This window comes from Achroia grisella, unplaced genomic scaffold (assembly GCF_030625045.1).
Source record: "Achroia grisella isolate CSIRO2021 unplaced genomic scaffold, CSIRO_AGI_Agris_v1 utg474, whole genome shotgun sequence".
In the NCBI taxonomy this organism is placed as follows: domain Eukaryota; kingdom Metazoa; phylum Arthropoda; class Insecta; order Lepidoptera; family Pyralidae; genus Achroia; species Achroia grisella.
The window spans coordinates 1,710,625-1,725,336 of NW_026712878.1; the positions used below are offsets into that span (position 1 = coordinate 1,710,625).

The 14,712-nt window shown below is 31.6% G+C and overlaps 1 protein-coding gene and 1 non-coding gene across 2 annotated transcripts in view; both read right to left on the reverse strand.

Moving 5' to 3' along the window:
• Positions 1 to 6,561, reverse strand: part of LOC131845481 (uncharacterized) — a 35,439-nt gene extending 28,878 nt beyond the window's left edge. The window contains exon 1 of the mRNA XM_059194544.1: positions 6,449 to 6,561. The gene's annotated coding sequence lies outside the window, so the exon portion shown is untranslated. The remainder of the gene's footprint in view (positions 1 to 6,448) is intronic.
• A 3,336-nt stretch (positions 6,562 to 9,897) lies between these two features.
• On the reverse strand, positions 9,898 to 9,969 carry Trnae-cuc (transfer RNA glutamic acid (anticodon CUC)). The gene has a single exon. It is a non-coding gene; the product is annotated as a tRNA-Glu (tRNA).
• Positions 9,970 to 14,712: the final 4,743 nt, after the last annotated feature.

Below are 14,712 nucleotides of genomic sequence, written 5' to 3' on the forward strand. Positions count from 1 at the left end.
AATGGTAATAAAAAGATCATAAAACCACTGGCTTTGCCATACCTGTACATATGTTACTATTACTATCAACACCTGTCACTAAATTATCTATTGTGAGCACTACAATGTCACTTGTATTCGTAACATACTTTTACGCATCTCTGGCGGTCAGGTTTATAGTGTAAGTACACTGTGAATCATTATAGGGTCCCCGCAAACTGCCGATTCATGAACTAGACTCTTCCTTTAACAGACTTGTTGTAATTGTATACCGTAATGCCGTATGCATTACATCTTATTATTAATATTATAAACGTGAAAGATTGTGAGTTTGGATGGGTTTTTGTTACAAAAACTACTGAACAGATTTTATTACACTTTACAGTAATATAGCATTTACATCAGAATTATTGTGATATGTAAGCTATATTGATCATAACATCATAACTAGGCTACAAATTTCACGCGGATGAAATCGCGGGCACAGCCCATATATAAAAAAGATATAATATATCATATAAAAAAGACTCTTTGTTCTTTATATTTCACCCCTTCTTAATATTTGACTGATTCTATTTTATTTTATTATTTTTAGTATAGTGTTTGTATGAAAGAAATTTGGCTCTCATTAAATTTTCCTTTCTTATCCCATATAACTTAGGTTTGGAGTCTTTCTTGTTTTTTACTTTCATCTCGGCATTCACTCCCTTTCTCGCCATATCATCTTTGATAGAGTACATTCAATTGTTTTTTGTTTCTTTCTCTACACTTCGTTCTGATCTTTATCTCATTGTTAATTAGTAGTTATAATATGCTCTACTACGGCAATAGACGATCATAAAACATCGGCTATTACCAATGACTCATTAACATTGATGTGTGTGTTAGTGAAATTATCATAAACTAACATTGTATCTATGCCACGTTGTTAAAATAAAAGCAAATCCCGCACCTAGGTCTCTCTCGAGTCTTAACATAAAAGGGCGTACTATTTAGGCCACTTTCTCTTACGACCGGACTTATGACATCAGACAAGGATAGCATAAAACAACGATAGCATATTTTATAATTTTTATAAGAAGGTCACTCGTGAGACTTTCGGTTTTGGAAACCGGTATAGTTACAGCTTCGCTACCTTTCCGCTTCTTTAAATACCTACAACTGGGTTATTTCGTTCCGGTGTTTCAGTGTCCATTTAAGTGTATAGTTTACTTGTCTAAGACAAATTGCTTTCGATTTTATTAGCGTGATCTTTGTAAAAATTAATATTATAGAAACGTGAGACTTTCCAGTCTCTTTATACTTAAGAGTATTACTTATTTTTCTATTATTATAATTATTGATTGAGTGAGATTTTTGTTGTCATCAGTTACTTTATTATGTAAGTTTCTAATTGTAACAAATCAATGGATTTGCGATTTTCTACGAACCATTTAACCGTTGTAGTTTTTTCTCTTAATTTCCTTTGAGATAACAGTTGTATGGTTGGTAATTGTAACTGCTAAATGATTCATGGATGTATAATAGCACAACTGATTTTAGTATGTTTTATAGATAACATAGGTAAGCACATGTTAAAATGTGAAGAAATAGATGCATCAGTGAAATTACTAGAGCTTTTTCAAACTACATATTCTAATGTTGGACACAACTGGCAGTGAATCGATGGCACATAAAACCGGGGCAGGATTTATGGAGCGGCTGAAGGCCAACTTCTTCTGAACGTCGGTGTGACTAAAGTCGTATTCGTCTGACGTCTTGAATTGGACAGGGATCGATCGAGAGAGAGAAATAAGACAACAACAGTCTTCAAAAACGATAATACATGGGAGGTCTCCAATGAGCTGTGCAATAAATGGTGCTATTTATGCGTATAGGTGACAACTTGCCTTTACAATTATATAAAAAATGCCATTTCGCAACACTCGACGAGATTGAATAATAATACAAAAGTATTTTATACAAGAGTATTTTTATAATTATAGACTATATTTGATGTAAAAATGTACAACACGGTTGTGTAGTTGCACTTGAGTGAATACGCGTTGCAGCGTCTAATAGCTTAGGCACTGATCTAGATAATTATATGACACTTATTAGCCTTATATCGGCCACTCACCTAATAACTTCCGAAGCCAGTCTCAGTTAGTGTTTTAAACGTCCTCTTGATGTTTATTTTGGATTATGCATATCTGTCTGTAGTGTTGTTTTAATTGTATTTTAACTATATTTTGGTAATAACACTCCCGATACTCTGTAGCAATAGTTTTAAAACTATCATCACTAGTAGCTTCCGACTTCATACCAGGTAGGTATAGTAGTGGCATCTTTTTTGATATAGCGATATATCTAATATAGAAAAGGTGAAAGGCTAAATGTGGATAATAGAATCCTACTTGCATTACATTACATCTAACATCGAATAATATTTAAAACGTTTCTTTAGTACACCTTAACTAAGTATCCAGACAAAGTGGCCACAGGTGGGCACGGAAAGTGAGGGCCAACGCACTCTCAGACCATTTGCTTCCGATAGGCTTTGAACTAGCACTACGGTACTTTGGCATCGTATTATTCTATTGTTGTGACAAAATTACAAAGGAAGTCAGTGGCATATCTACACCATTGCAAATTCAAATAGTTTCTTAAAATGATTAAACACATTTGTTTAGTAAAATAAATGTTACGTTATTTCTGTGGTCTGTAGCCTCTTAAACCAAGACTCCTTCGCGGGTACTTGGAATTTTACCAGATGAATGCATTGCGTGAAATTATTCCACTGACGGATCTCACTCATTCAATATTTAAGAAGTTGATAGGAATAATAATATACAATAGCTGGTCAGTAACTTCATTATGCAATTCAAATACTTTATTGCCTGTTTATCATTTTGAAGGAAATCTGTGAAATCGTCTCACTGCACACCGTCAGTTATTTGATTAATTAATCGCACGATCTAATTATACGAGCCGTGGAAAATCACATGTTGCACGATAGTATGATAATTGATGAGCATAATATACTTTCGGTTGACCATAGCTTGTGGTGAGATGTTCAGATGTTCTCGCATAATGGGATGTTGGAGAAATTAAGCTTTTACTGAACGTGGAAAATTCAAGTTATCTTTTCCGTTAAAAATGACTAACTCTATATTAAAACCGGATATGTATTCTAATGTAACGAATATATTAAATATTTCACTTTTATTGGGTATTAAGTTAATATAAAGTACGATATACAACACCAAACAAGTTTCTGATATACGAAATGAAGATTCCATTTATTATGGGACTCAAGTTTCGAAGATCATGACTTAAATTGTTGGCTTCTCGAAGATTAAGGTTGAAAAATTATGTATTGGAAACTCGTTTAATCTGAGGTGTTTATGTGATATATTTATTTTATGTAGGTAAGGGCAATCTTTTTTAAGGTTAATTTATGGCCCACAGCTGGGCAAAGGCCTACACCTCACCGTAGAGCATACCCATGCTTTATTTACAACACCAAAGCACAAAGTTAACAAGATATTGTAATCTTTAAGTTTTCATGATGGTAATGACAATTTAATGAACTCATAAATAAAAATCTAATTCAGATTTTAGTTATAGAAGAATAATCTTTCGGATAAATGAAAAAGGTATTGAATAATTTCTGTTTACTACCGTATACGCTTATGTACTACTACCATTAACATTTAATATTTATGTCTGTACTGAATATGAGAGTTGTATGATACAAAAAGTTTATGAGTAGTAGGTATATATTACCTACTACTCATAAATATAGTTTTAGATAAGTACAATTTCCAATTTGAAAGTATAGGTGAGACTTTACCTGTAGTTTTTTTTAAAGAGAATATTGAAGTGGTCACGCATGACAATTGCCATTAACATCACTGTCCTTTATAATAACCATGCTACTGTACACGTTTTTGATAGCAGAACCGTTTTAATTTGTAAAAAATGCGATATAGTGTTTATAACCTGTTTAGCCTAATTTCATTAATCATATGGTATTCATTGTTTATAGATCGCTGAACGAAGTATATCGTCTATTCATTGTCCGACCCGAGGAATAAAGGCTTCCAAAGATGTACACAAGACATCATAGAGAAGTACAGTATACTAAGTTCAAAATATATAGCATTAATAGGTAAGTTTAAAATTATGTATATAACTATGAACTGACTGTAGATTTCACTTATTAAAGTGTATTTAAATAAATCTATATGAATAGAAATATTTTTGTTTTGATCAAGCCCATCAATTATAGGAAATAATCTTGAGATACCCTTTTTTATAATTGGAGTGATATACAAGCTGATATATACAGCACCACGGTTCGGTCGTTATGCGAAGATCCTCATACATTTACTATTCCTGTGGATTAAGGACTAGATACGTTAATAATACAATACAATAACAATATAACAATACAATACATACGCAAATGCATATTGTAATTTCACTGCTATATGTCATCCTTCAGACGTATAAGACAAAGATTATAAAGCAACTTGCTTGGTGGCTGAAATAAGTGTGACAGATGTACTCACGCAGACGACCTTCGGGTAGTGGAGGATTTGCTAGTAAAAGGGATTATTAACCCTATTGCTACCAATGGTAGTTTGAATATCATTCTACGAAAAAAATCATAATTTCCGTGGCCTCATCATTGAGCTAATAGATATACGATCACGTTTTTAGCCAGTTTGGCAGTACCCACTAGTCACCTTAATTATCAGAAGTATAAAAAGGTCGAGCACCATAGTTTTTTTTAAATAAGTTATAAGAAAAAGTGTCAAGTTTATGTATGGAATTAACGGTGTATTTTCTTTATGTAACAGTGTCGTGACACCCCTGTTGTTCCAAGCATCCGGCTACGGTAACCGTTTACCTTCAGATGGGGAGTGTGCTTATCACCATCATCATAGGATAAAAAGAAATTGCAAAAACTGGTGGTTTCCGTCTATAGCAGTAATCATTGTCTATACATGAAAAAAAATACGTATATAATAGAATCATGGTAACGCCGATGGTATCTCTAATACATTGCTATTACTTAGGACTATGTTGGCAGAACCTATAGGTACTGGTTTCCGTCTATAGCAGTAATTATTTCCTATACATGAAGAGAAATACCACAGAAGTAGTATATCACAGAATCATAGTAATGCTGATGGTATCTCCTATGCAGGATGGTACCTCTCAGGTATTCGTAATTCATGTGGAGACTTCTGTTAAGAATTGTTAATTTATATATATGATAAAAATACTTACTTATCTAGTTAAATGCTGAATTTTATTCTAATAATCTTGGCCGCAGCTATCTTTTACCGATTTCAGATGGGAGGTAGTGCAGAGGGCACTCCTAGCCTACGGAAGAAGTTTTAGAGCGTATGAAGATAACTCCTTTTTTGAAGGATATTACTTTATACGAGTTTAAGGACATTATCTAAGAGGCGAAACTAAACTCGTACGTTATTCGATGCCCGTTGTTATGGGACAGGAGATCGATCATTATCTACAGAAACTGCTTTTCTACTTGTACATTTGTATGTAGACAAATAAATAGAAGTTGATATTTAGCCATTTTAATCAACTTTATTTACTTCAATAGCGTTTCAAGTTTCTATTATTATTGGTATCATCAAGTCTTATACCTAATGATATGGGCAGAGACTCGAGTGTCAGATCTAAATACTTCAATTACTACACACCTATATATTGCTTTATTAAACTTTCATAACTTGTCACTTTCTAATTTATGATGAAACCAGCTTCTTACGCGATTTCCGTAGTGTGACCATTATTGACCAGGATGAAAAGTAGCATATAGCCTACACCATTCCCAAACCAAAGGTAGTCACTAAATTAAAAAGAACACAGAAACGTCCTTTCGCATTCATATATAAAAAAATACTTACCCCGCAAATGTTGTTTTGTCATATAAATTAAAATTGCTATTCAAGAATAAGGGTTGATAGTAGAAGGGTAAAAAAATACTTAATAAATAAAAATGTTATCAAAAAAAAAACATGTTAGAGGTGGACTCTCCTTATCACTTAATGGTATGAGAAATAGATAGTCGCGATTCTCAGACCTACTGAATATGCATATAAAATTTCATAAAAATCGGTCAAGCCGTTTCGGAGGAATATGGTAATATTGTGACGAGAGTTTTAAGTATATACATACGTAAAACATAAAATTAGTAGCTTGTGCCTGGGACTTCGTCTGTTACTTCAGGATTGCCGGGATAAAAAGTAGTCTTTCTACTTTCCAAATGGACTACAAGTATATGCAAAATAACACAGTAAAACAAACAATATCCACTTTCACATTTACAATATTGGTTAGAATTAAAAAAAAACAAAACATTACAAAATCTTCCACCGAAATCGAATGGACTTTCTTAATTAAAATATTATAAGTATAGACAATTTGATTGATAAAAAAATTAAGTTACCTCAATTTCAGTCATTCCATATCCGGCCACGGAAAGAGTAACACATTCACAAACTATTTGTTTACGTGAATTTTAAGGTCACCAAATGAATCGGTATACATGCAACACGAGAGAACAACACTAACTCACTGAATTATCTCTAGTGAGGAGCCAGGTGAGCGGGACGGAGTGCTGACCTCTCTATCGCACTTCGTTACGGTGGACATTTGCGGATTTATCGATATCGATAAGTTCAGGTGAAGATTAAAATGTGTATTTTTTTATTTTATTTTAAAATAAAAATAATTATAATTCATATGTTAGTATGTATATATGTAGTGTGAATAGACATAAGTACGGAAATATATTTGTTAATAAAAATAAATAAAAATTGTAATATTAATAATTGGATACTGAGTAGATATTGAACATAATAGCACTGATTAAAAAAAAGATAACAGTATAAGGAAAATATATAAATACTTACATAAAAATATTGCACAGCATATTTTTTACGTATACATTTTTTCCTACTTCGGCAACAACAGTTGTCAATTAATCTGAGATGTTAAAAAAATTGATTGTCGGTCATTTTAAATCATAATTATCATAATAATTAACATATCATAATTGTAGGTATAGGACTTTTTTTTCTTTAGCTTTTATATATTTTTATCTTACGTCTTATTATTTTCTGTATTTTTTTTAATTATATCGATACATCTATATATCAACTTGCCCGCCTTTAAAAACTGCCAAAGCGCGTTCAAGAGCAAGGTGAAGATCTGGGTCTTTGACCGCAAACATAGAGCCGTGTCTACCATAGCTTTAAACAATCACTAACCCTTCGTTAATTATAATTAAAGCGGTGCATTTTATAGTTATTTATTGAAATAGGATAATGTACATATTTCTTTAATTTTATATGTGCATCAGTGTTACAGTAATTTATATATATATAGGTATAAATATAGGGTTGCTGAATTGGAAAACTGGAGAAGATTGTTAATAATAATATAAAATTACCATTGTTTCTTGAAACATTATTGTTGTAGTAATAAGAAAAAAGACTTTGTAAAATGGAGAAAATATATTAATAATAGACTGACATATTAGGAACAGAAAGAAAGAATTAATTGAACTATCAAAAAGAATCTAAAAAGGAACTATAAATTTCAAAATACAAATTTAGATATAAAAAACACATTTCTTATTAGCCAGTTACAATAATTATTTATATTAGTGAAAATATAAACCACTATACATATATGCAAACAATTGTATGAAAACTGTTCGGAGTATGATGCGTATGGGATTCTCTATCCAGATTGCTTAAAATATTTTGACGACATTTTGTGACCGCTACAGAATGCGACGACAGCATATTGCGTCGCCAAGTAGCATGCTTTGTAAGTTATGCTTTAGAGTACAGAGGCATGGTACCTTAGTTTGATAACGTCTGAAACATTTCAAGGTCGTCATACATACATATGAGGATTTATTCTTCCTTGGCCAACCAAGGAAGAATAAATCCTGATCCTGAATAGTACCAAGTACTATTCATGTACTTAGGCGACATAAAAAAAGCTATTTCGCGTTACGAAACCCAGTCATGGATCTTTAAAACTATTATAGCAGAATTTGAGTATGTATCCAAGTAAATTGTGGTAAAATTTAATTTACTCTACAGACTTTGGCACCCAATTGACAATACCTATTACTATGATGTTACTAGCCTAAGATTGTACATCACTTTCACATGGAATCATATAAGCTCACAACCATACTCTTCACGTGGTAACTTCTTATTAACTATAGATTAAGTTAAACTGTTAAAGTGCAACTCGTCCTTTGCTTTCGAAAGTGACAGCACAACCTTCTTTGGGTGTCGGTCATCTTAAAAGCCAAATGAATATGTTACCGACTGCTATTCACACCGCTCTTATCAAGAAATTCAGTATTTTCCAATACCATATTAGTTTTTTTTTTGGGTGATGATGCGTTAGCGGTATGACTTTTTTATGTATGATAATGGAATGATGCACCCGCCTGCGCTTACGGTTTACGCTGGCGGGACACCCGTGGAGGAAGATCAGATGAACATGAGGTCAGGTCAGTTATCCGCCCATCGTGACAAATTCTCCAAGAATTTGTCACGGTGGTTTTCAAGGGGAACCGCGTGGAGGTCAACGTAACATGGTACCTGGCTAGCAATGGGAGTTACTAGTTCCCATTGTTAACAATCACCTTCCCCCCTATGCTATGGCTATGCGTTAGCGGTATACGTTGACGGGGCACCATTCTACGATGATGATGAAGTACATTGTCGGATTTAATAGAAATTAAGCACGATAAGCTGACTAACTTGACGAATGAACGCACCATTCTATTTTTTTATGGATGATAATGGAATGGTGCACCCGCCTATGCTAACGGCTTACGCTGGCGGGGTACCACTGGATGATGAGATGAGCATCAGCTCAGTTAGCCCACCGTGTCAAATTCACCAAGATATTTATGGATAGAAATAGAAATACAAATAATTTTTATTCAAATAAACTTAATGTACTTTTGAATAATCACATTTTTTATTCTTACGCGCATTCGGAATGCAGACTCTATAATTAATAACTATTGTTTTATCACGATGATTTCCAGGGTGAATCGCATGGAGGTCAACCTGACATGGTACATTGGTAGCAATAAAATCATCAGTCTACATTACTAACAATCAATATAATACCTGTCGATTCCACTGGGAATTTGTTCAATTGAATAATTCCACTATACCTATATCTACGAATATTAGATGAATAAAATTAATTACTGACCTACTTACTTGATGTTTGGTAGCAGCTTGTATTTAGTTTGATAATGAATATGCAAATTATCAATAAATTCATAAATTTATATTTATGCATTTTTTTAAATACAAGATACAAAAGTAACAACTAGAACCGCAAAAAATATACGGTTTCCAAATGGGGGTCGATCATATCGAGCGTGCCAATTGCAAAAAAACTTAAATAAATACATAACCCTGGAGAATTAATCCCGCGCCATCTAGTCCCACGGTAATCAGAGCTTCTGTTGTGGGTATTAGATAACTGATATAAATACTTAGATATTTTTTTTAAAATATACATAATATATGTACATACAAAACACCCAGACAGAAAATCATACTCATGAATACAAATGTTTGTGCCGTGCGAGGAATCGAACCCGTGACCATAGTAAGTAAAGTGATGTGCTAAACCGCAAGACCCTCCGAGGCCAATGGTGCATAATAGAAATTATAGAATCCATAGAACCAGTTTTTCTAAAATCTAAAAAAATTTATAGTAGCGAGTTTAATAATGTATTTAAAATAAAAAGATCAGTCACGACACTTGGTGTTTCTGCAAACCATATTAAATAACGGATTCTCATTTAGACTGATTTCCAATAAGTAAAGGAAAAAAAAGAAATTCCGATACCGGGAATCGAACCCGAGCCTCCTGGGTGAGAGCCAGGTATCCTAGCCACTAGACCATATCGGATATGATTAATATGTCTAAAATATTCTATTACCCTATACAAGTAGTATGTACAATTTATAAATATCAATATTATTATATTATACCTGTATACATTTCAAATTGAATACAAAAAAATGATAAGTTAATGCTTATTGTTAAGAAGCATAAGTGTTTAACAAATACTTTACTAAAAATTCGAATTACTATACAGCGCCATCTACTGGTCTTAGAGGTAAACATTATATAACATATAAATAAGCGTCCCTACTGGAGTTCATAGTGCTATAAAGCAAAAGCAATTCTACTTAAATATGAAACTAATTCTGTCTCACGACAATAGATGGCGCTATATACTAAATTAGAGTTAGAATTGTATGAATATAAATATTCATATTTTTTTTACATTTTTAAAGTAACATACATAAAATTTCTAGCAGTATATACGTATTATATACATATATGCCAGACAAGTAAGAGAATAGACAAGTAAATTGTATTAAAATCAACAAACGTAATGGAATAAGGATTAACAATATTCATTCGGTTCTGGAGCACTTCGCCAGAGCATTTACCGGCTTTCGGGTTCCTAGGTTTTTGACCGAAGAGTTCCTCCCGTCCTAAATATCAAACACCAATAATTATAGGTATACATTATATAATGCATTTAAATTATAATAACAAGACAGAACATTCACACAAAATAATATTAAAACTTCTTTAAAAGTCAAGTAGGTACGTACTTACTTTATGTAAATATTTTTAAACTCCATTGTTTTCGTCGTGGGTGATATATGCAGTAAATACTTTGTGCACTAAACAGTTAATTACAATATGTATAAAATAGACACAACAGATCAACAGACAATGCTGGCAATTGTTAATTGATAATGACATTTTGACATTTTACGTTTGACAGCTATTTTGGCGGCCTGTCGTTGCGGACATTCCAACCATGGTGCACCTGTATTTTACTTGTTAATTTTGTATTGTAAATTAATTAATGAAGATATTAGACTACAATTTAGTTGTTGTACATATTATGTATAATAACAGGTACAGCATAATAAATAAAATTCAGTGTATAAAATTTAGGACTATGTTCTTTTTTAATTTAAATACTTCTTTGGTTGATGCTTTTTTGCCAGTGTTCAATATATTAAAAAAAATATTTTTGTGCGACCAACCCTGATCAGCTTGCAAATATGTAAACGTGTCAAAATGAATAATAGGTACTTGGTTACTTGAGATAGAACAAAGATATACACATATTTTCTTTCTTTTAAAAATTCCACCTGTATTTTCGAATTAATTTTTCTTTTCTTTTTTACATTGAATTATAAATACCTAAATGCTTTAAGCATCCGCATGTGTTAATTATTTTTATTTCAACACAGCATATTTACAAGTATTTTTTTGCATAGACTCCATTTGAAGGTTTGCCATATGCAAGCGAGCTTCTATTAAGACAAAACATTTTTTGTGTGAATCTGTGCAAACCTTTTAAAGCATATAATTTTGTTACATAGATAAAATTTTTGTAATGGCGGTGCCAGCTCTCTTAAACGTAAAGTTAATTATTACCATATCATAAAAAAATACATTTTATTGTTAAAATATATATTTGTTTAATCATTAATATTCATTTAATACATTCATCATCTGATACATACATTTTTATAGTCGTTAATTTATTAAGTATTTGGCTAACACTTATATTACTTACGCAATAAATTACATATAGAACAATTTCTAACACAGACATTCTTAAAACTCTTATTAATAACAATTCACTTTCCCTAAAAAAACAAAAATGATCTAAAGTCTGGGGCTACTATGTTCTCCAAAACATAGAATTTAACTAAATAATATAGTCATTGCCACGGATTATCCTCTATCGTGTCATTTAATGTATCTTTCATTTTGTTAAATTTCTTTCTATTCATCCTGCTTACAACAGCACCTTCAATTGATTCTCCCTTATTAAAATCATCTGCTATTATTATAGGTTTGAATTCTTCATTATTTTTAATATAATTATTATTACTAGGCACAAATTGTGTTAACAATTTATGACCCGTTTTATTCGGATAATATACATATTTTACACCATTGATTAGTTTGTATCTAGGATAATTTAATCTTCTCTTAATACCACTTCCCAGTATACTATTAATCCAATATAAATAAGTGTTCTGTAAGACATCTATTATACCTCTTTTCTTTCTTGATTTAACTTTATCTGTATAATTATCAGTATTCTTTATACTTTCATATTTATTAAGAGCAAGAATTGGTTTATTATTATAATTGATATTAGGCACTACGTAGGATATTACAGGTTTCTTTCCAATATTTGAATCTTCCATTTCTAATATTGATCGACTTTGCCATTGTCCGTTTGCATCGTAGCCACCGCCGCCACCTCCGTAATCTTGACCTGGATTTAAACGATGGTTTTTTATATATTTTGTATCAAAATTAGTATATGTATTCAGTTATATTGGTATAATACCTGCTGGCATCCAGGCACCGCCGCCTCCGCCACTGGCGGCCCAACCCTGAGGATAAAATGAGACTTTATCAATTCTTGAAATTTGTTAATCAAAGTTTGGTATCAGACGTTAATAAAACTGTGAAGTCATTCAATTATGAATTTCATTATCATTAATTATATGCGTACTGATTGGTATTATAGTAGTATAAATGTATCTATATATTTTAGAACATATTTATTCACAATTTTAATACATCAATAGCACTATAGGTATTGGAGATTTGACAGATTTGACAACAGGTCATACCAGTCAGACAGAGGTATTCTTCGATACACTTTTGTGCAGAAAATGAAAATTGCTCATAATTATTTGACAGGCACTTTGCACCTTAACCTAATTGTTGTTCAAAGCAAAATATTATTTTTTACAAAGTCTTAATACATAGATTTTGTTGGGAATATATGTGTTACACTAATTTATACTTACACCATCAGCACCTCCGCCACCCCCAAATCCGCCTTTCTTCTCCAAAAGTTTCATTAAAAGCATCATCTAAAAACAGTGTTATTTAAAGGGGAATGTAACATTAAACAAGAGGTAGTAATCTTGTATCTACATATATTATTACATATTACGATTGATAATTTTTTTAATTCTATAAGTTATCATCTGATATTATAATATTTTTTTTAAATAAAAAGATATCACTTCCTTTAATTTATTTAGAGTTCTATGTATTTACAAAAATATAACTTACTTTTGACAACATAAACGACATCATACTGAACATCATTCCTTTAAATGACATCATTCCCATCATCCCCATCATTGCGGGCATCATCTGAAAACGGCAAATATACTTGTACATTATATCGTGTTTCATAACAACCACATAATAAGATAAGTTATAAATGTCGAATACTTTTTTATTTAACGGAATAGAAAAAATAGGTTACCATCATAAATTTCATCTTCATACACATCATTCCCATCATCATCATTTTCTTCTTAAAGAACTCTTCGTGCCCTCCGCCACCGTCGCCCTGGCCACCTTTTCTCTTCTTTCTGCCTACAAATTCTTCTGTAACATTAATTTATTTCATTATTATTCCTTCAGTTCATTATCATTATTATTCAGTCTAAAGTTCATTATGTCCATACAGTAATTATAATTATTGAAATCATATTTACCTGTATTTGAAAATGATAGATTTCTACTTATTGCATTGAACTTCATAATATGGCTGTTAAAGAACTGATTCACTGCTTCGTCTATCATGAAGGACAACTGCTCAGAATTTTCATCTTCAAAGAATTCCGAGGATTGACTTGAGCTGCTTTCATTTCCAGTAATTTTTACTAAAAGCAAACAATGTTGTCCTCAATAATAATAATATTTTCATTTATTTGTGCATTGCATTCCATAATTTTACAGTAGGTACTTAAGTTCGCATTCAGCAGATGAATTATGTACCCTGTTGGGCCCAGCAAGCAGAAGAGTAGAGATGAGAACGAGTTCGTTGTTTTAGAATTATAAAATAACGAATTAGTTTCTTACTATATATTTAATAGTTATGTCTTTGATGAGTTAATAGATTTATAATCGATAAGTTTGTAATCAGTAGTTGATGAAATAATTTTTAAAACCTCTATTGATATTAACTTACCAAATTTTACATATTCACCTAATACTGGCACTTCACTCAATTTGTTTAGTTCTTTCAAGTAACACAGTGTTTTTCTTTGTAAACAGATATATGAGAAGTGTAGAAAACATTCCGTGTATACGCCATCAAATATATCGGAGAGATTACTATCATTTTGCACGTCTGTTGTATTAAGGTCTTCTGTTTTTGATTCCAATAATTGATTACTTTCTTTAGCAATAATTAATGAATCGACAAATACTATAAGTAAGAGTGCAACAATAAATTTATCTAAAACCATATTGAAGACATGTAACAATAAGTTAAGGAAATAAAATGAAAAATCAAGCACTAGGTGAAGGTTATTTATTATCTTTTGTTTTGTAGGATTCAAGGTTAGGAGTCTCAGCGAGGGGTGAAAACGTATAATTTTATAGTTTAAAGTAAGTAAACAGTAAGTTGTTGCGGTTAATAAATTGCAGATACAAAGGACGCTTCTGTTGAAGTAACGATGAAAGTAGAAATTATGAGAAACTTACTAAGTATAGTAATAGTGCTACATATATTGTACAAATCATTATATTATTTAATGCCCAATTAACAAAGGATTTGTAATAAAAAAA